General features: G+C 37.4%; 1 protein-coding gene across 5 annotated transcripts in view; it reads right to left on the bottom strand.

Annotated features, from left to right (window-relative positions):
- ALG9 (ALG9 alpha-1,2-mannosyltransferase) overlaps positions 1 to 6,005 on the bottom strand; it is a 105,796-nt gene that overhangs the window by 29,109 nt on the left and 70,682 nt on the right. The window lies entirely within an intron of this gene.

The raw sequence follows: 6,005 nt of genomic DNA, 5'->3' as shown, positions 1-6,005 counted from the left end.
TAAGTTCTATCCCTAAAAAGATGTACAATCCTCACCAAAATCACATGAGCTTATAGTAGAGCCGTGTGTGTGTGTGTTTAGTCATTTCAATTGTGTCTGACTCTTTGTGACCCCATGGGACTGTAGCCCACCAGGCTCCTCTGTCCATAGGATTCTCCAGGCAAGAGTACTAGAGTGGATTGCCATGCTCTCGCCCAGATCTTCCCAACCTAGGGGTCAAACCCAGGTCTCCCACATTGCAGGTGGATTCTTCACTGTCTGAGCCACCAGGAAAGCCCAGGAGAGCCATACTGGACTCAAGTCAGTGTGACTGCCAATGTCACACATCAACTGCCCAAATGACCACATTAGAGGCAAAGTATCCTCAGGAGCTCACTAAATGTTGCTTAAAAATTAAAACCAAAGAAAGAAAGAATGCCAGGTTTCAGCTAAGATAAAGACCATCTGAAAGACAAATAGATCTATAGCAAATCTCATATTTCAACCCTGATGAAGACTTGAAAGCTTTTCCTTTGGAATCAGGAATAAGTCGAGGCTGCTTGTCATCATTACTCTGTTCAACACTGTACTAGAGAGTCTGCTGCTGCTGCTAAGTCGCTTCAGTCGTGTCCGAATCTGTGGGACCCCACAGACGGCAGCCCACCGGGCTCCGCCGTCCCTGGGATTCTCCAGGCAAGAACACTGGAGTGGGCTGCCATTTCCTTCTCTAATGCATTAAAGTGAAAAGTGAAAGTGAAGTCGCTCAGTCGTGTCCGACTCTTTGAGACACCATGGACTGCCGCTCACCAGGCTCCTCCGTCCATGGGATTTTCCAGGCAAGAGTAATGGAGTGGGTTGCCATTGCCTTCTCCGACTAGAAAGTCTAGTCAGCAGCAAAAGATAAAAGGAAGAAACAAATGGTAGAAGAAATGAAAAGAAACAAAACTCATTTATTCATCACAATGATATGATTGGTATACATAAAATCCAAAAGAGTCAACAGAAAAAATTTTGGAATTAAGAGTTTATCAAACTTTAAACTATTTATAGAATGTAAAATCAACATCATATATTCCTAGATAACAGCAGTAAACAACATACTAAATTACATTTTAAAAATCACATATTTTCAAATTATATTATGAAAATACCATTTACAAGGATTTGAAAACATGTGCCTTGGAATAAATCTAACAAAATATGGGCAAGGCCTCCATAAAAAATTATAGAATTTTATTGACAAGTGTCTACCAACTGACGAATTTATAATGTGGTATATTCATATAATTAAAATGTGGTCTAAAATGCAGTGGTATATAACTATCTTAAAAAGGATACATACTACAACAAAGATGAACCTTGAAAACATTAGGTTAAGTGAAAGAGACACAAAAGATCATTCTTGTGTGACTCCATTTATAAAAAATGTCCAGAAGAGGCAAATACAGTAAGACAGAAAGCAGATTAGTGGTTGCTAAGGATTTGGGGAGTTAATGGGTATGAGTATTTTTTTGGTGGGGAGGGGGGGCGGGGTGGGGAGGGCAATGAAATGCTGTGAAACACTATGAACATAATGCAAGTCACTGAAAAAGTTCTGGAGATAGAGAGTAGTAATGACTGCATTACAGTATGGATGTTCTTAATGCAACTGACTTATATACCTAAAAATGATTAAAATGGTAAATTGGATAATAAAAAATAATGAAATGAATTTTATCTCCAAAAATTTTAATAAATAAAGTAGACCTTTAAGATAAACTTTATTTCTAGGTTAAAGACTATTATAAAGATGTAAATTCTAAATAAATTGATTGAGAGATTAAATGCAATCAATAAAAATACCAATAGACTTTTTTGATGAAATTTGACAAACTGATTCTAAAATATATTTGGGAATGCAAAAGGACAAGGACAGTCCAGGCACTCTTAGAAAAGAACAAGGTGGGTACTTGTTATGGTAATTAAGACAACGAGGTATTAGTGCTGGATTAGAACAGACCACTGAGAAAAACAGAGCCTGGAACAGCTATAGGCACATATAGACCCTGATCTATGATAAAGGTGACACCTCAGAGCAGTGGGAAGAGTATGGTCTCTTCATTAATGCATGCTGGCACAGCTGAATGTCCACTGAGGGGGAAATGAAACTGGACTTCTGCACACAATGAATAAACAACGAAGACCTACTGTATAGCTTAGACAACTGTATTCAATATTCCATGATAAACCAGCATGGAAAAGAGTATTTTTAAAAAAGAATGTATATGTGTATATATATAACTGAATCACTTTGCTGTATAGTAGAAATTAACACATTGTAAAATAAACTATACTTCAGTGAAAAAATACTGATAAAGTAAAAAAATCTACTTCATATGGATTACAGAACTAAATGTGAAAAGCAAAACTCTTGAAAGATAATATGGGAGACTACTGTCAAGATCTAACATATGGCAAAAGTTCTTTTAGACAAGCACAAAAAGTATTAACTACAAAATGATGGACAAATTTGATTCTATTAAAATTGGGACTATCCATTCATCAAAGATACCATTAACAGCATGAAGAGATGAACCAAAGAACGGGAGAAGGTACATGAGATATATTAACAATCAAGCATTCATGTCTAGAATATACAAAGAACACCTACCAACCAGTAAGACAAAAATGGACCATCCAACAGAAAAATGGGCAAATGATTTGAATAGGTGCTTCAGAAGAAGAAATCAAAGTGGCCGAAACCAAAAAGTATTCGACTGCATTAGTAACCAAGGAAATGCAAATCAAAATTACATGAAAAATTACAATACCAAGTATTGACCAGAATGTGGAGCAATTCTTATATGTTGCTGGCAAGAGATTAAGTTGGTACGAGATTTTCAGAAAAGAATTTGGCAGAATCTGCTAAAATTTAACATATGCATTTCTGATGATCCAAAAATTCTACTTCTAGGTATTAGAATGAACCATATGGAATCATTAATATGTGACTGATCCACAAAAAAATGGTAATTTCACATGGTTCAAGCTAATGTATATCCAACAGGAATGCATGCACCGAAAGATAAGTTCAAGAAGGTTTGAAGTGGCATTATTTATAGCTGGCCCAGATGGGAAACAACCAAAAAACTATCAACAGTAAAATAACAATGATATAGCCATATAATGAAATCTATACTGTAATAAAATAGAACAAACTGCACTACACTCACCAACATGTGATTACAAACAAAATGTTAAGCAAAAGGATCAAGACATATAAAAATGCAGTATGATTCCATGTATACGAAGTTCAAAAACAGGCAAAACTAATTTAAGTTGTTTAGGAATACTTACAAAAGCAGTAAATCTAAAGAGAAAAGCAAGAACACTTTTATTGTAAGCAAAAGAAGAGGGAATGGGGTAGTGATCAAAGGAATTACTCGGGGAACTTCTGGGTGCTGATAATGTTCTAGTGTTTGACCTGGGTGATGATTACACAGGTATCTGTTCTATTATTATTGCATTATTACTAATTTAATGTACTTTTAAGTTTTGTGCACATTTAGGCTTATAGGTTACACACAACTTAAGGGTTGAAAGAGTGCACGTAAAAAAAAGTGGTCATCTCTGTCCTGCAGCAAACTCTGTTCTTCCCCAGCCTCTAACTCACAGTACTGTTCACATTCTCTCTCAGCATATTTATGTGTAAAAAAGCCTTCAAGTCTCACATCTGTCTCTGCATATGGCTATTCCTCCAGGGGAGAGAAAGCACACAGAATTGACGTCAGACCCAATTCCATTCCACATAACTCTCTAAAAATGATCCTTTGCATAAACACTCCAGGAAGCAGCCTTTTTGGTCTGAACACCCACTCTGTAGCTCCCAAGGATTTTAAAAACATGAAACAAGTTTTTAAAAGCTTTGCAAGTGCCATGCCTCTGTAATCAAATAGAACCGGCAAGGGGTAAAGATTTCAGTCTCAAGTCTAGACCTCCTTTGGTGAGGGAGCTCTGAGTTTGACATTTCAATACTTGAGCTCAGCCTGGCCTTTTCTGGCCAGGCATGCTACAGGTCTGATTACTTAGTTTTGGTGCTGGACACATGGTTTATCAGAGATGTGGATAGTAAGTAGTTAATACCCACCCAACTATACCAGTTAGCTTTAGACTACTCATCACACCATCGATAAGCAAATTTCATTTAAAGTAAAGTTTTTAGAAAGACACCAAGGCAAAAATCATATTAATTGAAATACTAATCCATTAAAAAGAGAAATGTAACCTCTTTTCATCTATTCTGGAAAGCAGCTGATGAGTATTGTTTTTTTCTAGGAATCAGTTACTGAACAACTGCAATACACAAGGACAAAGGTCTCTGGCAAAAAATGAAAGTATGATCAAGGGTAGTTTTTCTAGCAGAAAAGAAAGAAGGCAGTTAAAAAAGGAGTCCAAAATAAAAAGGCAACCTATGGAAAGAGAAAAAATATTTGCAAACCATATATCTGGTATAGGATTAATGTCCTCAATGTATAAGGAACTCGTAGAACTCAACAGCAAAAAAGCCAAATAAATATGATTTAAAAAGGGGCAAAGGACCTGAACAAACACTTTTCCAAAGAAGACACGCAAATGGGCAACAGGTGCATGAAAAGGTGCTCAGTATCACCAATCACCAGGGAACCACAAATCAAAACCACAATGGGATGGCAAACTCATACCTGACAGAATGGCCATCATCAAAAAGACAAGGGACAAAAGGCAAAAATGTGGAGAAAAGAGAAACCCTGTTAGTAGGAATGGGAACTGGCACAGCCAGTATGGAGTTTCCTCAAAAAAGCAAAAATAAAACTGCCATATGATTCAGCAATCAGACCTTTGGTATGGACCTGAAAGAAATGCAATCACCAAGGTGAAGCGATATCTGCACCCCTGATGCTCACTGCAGCATTAATCACAACTGCCAACACATGAAACAAGGGAAGCATCTATCACAAGATGAAATGTGGTATGGATAGCTAGCCTGCTCTCTCTCACTCTACCTCACACACACGCATGCATACACACAAAAAGAGGAATATCACTCAGCCATAAAAGAAGGAAATCCTGCTATTTGTGACAACATGGATGAGCCCTGAGGGCATATGCTAAGTGAAATAAGTCAGACACAGAAAGACAGCTACATCCTGTACAGACAAGTACACGACTTCACTCAGGTATAGAATCCAAAAGTCAAACTCCAGAAACAAAGAGAATGGTGGTTACGACGGGGCTGGGGGAAATGGAGAGGTGCTGGTCAAAGGCACAAAAGTCAGTTACAGACGACTACGTTTTAGAGATCTAATGCAGAGCATGGGAACCACAGTTCCCAAATATACAGTGTTGTATACTTGAAATCACCTAAGAGAAGACCTTAAATATTCTCACCACAAAAAAATGGTAACTACATAAGGTGATGGATGTATTAACTAACTTACTGTTGTAATCATTTCACAATATATACATACATGAAATCATCACATTTTACACCTTAAACTTGGACTTCCCATGTGGCTCTAGTGGTAAAGAACCCGCCTGCCTGCAGGAGATGTGAGAGACGTGGGTTTGATCCCTGGGTGGGGAAGATCCCCTGGAGGAGGGCATGGCAACCCACTCCAGTATTCTTGCCTGGAGTATCCCATGGACAGAGGAGCCTGGTGGGCTACAGTCCACAGGGCTGCAAAGAGTCAAACATGACTGAAGTGACTTAGCACACATACCTTAAACTTACATAATGTCATTTGTCAATTATGTCTCAATAAAGTTGGAAAAAATTATATTTAAAACATTAGAAGAGGAACTCTAAGTCAAAAGCCTAGATTCTGGCCTGGGCTCCATAAAAAGTAGCTGGGTGACTCACACTCATTTAAGTTTTTTACACTTTAATTTCTTCTGTAAAAAATAAGGATAATACCATTTGCCTCAAAAGTTGTAATGAGGATTAAACGAGATGATTCATTTAAGTAAAACTTGCAAACTATAAAGTACTACTATGCAAATAGCTATAA

This window comes from Odocoileus virginianus, chromosome 10 (assembly GCF_023699985.2).
Source record: "Odocoileus virginianus isolate 20LAN1187 ecotype Illinois chromosome 10, Ovbor_1.2, whole genome shotgun sequence".
NCBI classification, from domain to species: domain Eukaryota; kingdom Metazoa; phylum Chordata; class Mammalia; order Artiodactyla; family Cervidae; genus Odocoileus; species Odocoileus virginianus.
This window is presented reverse-complemented; position numbering and strand designations above follow the sequence as displayed.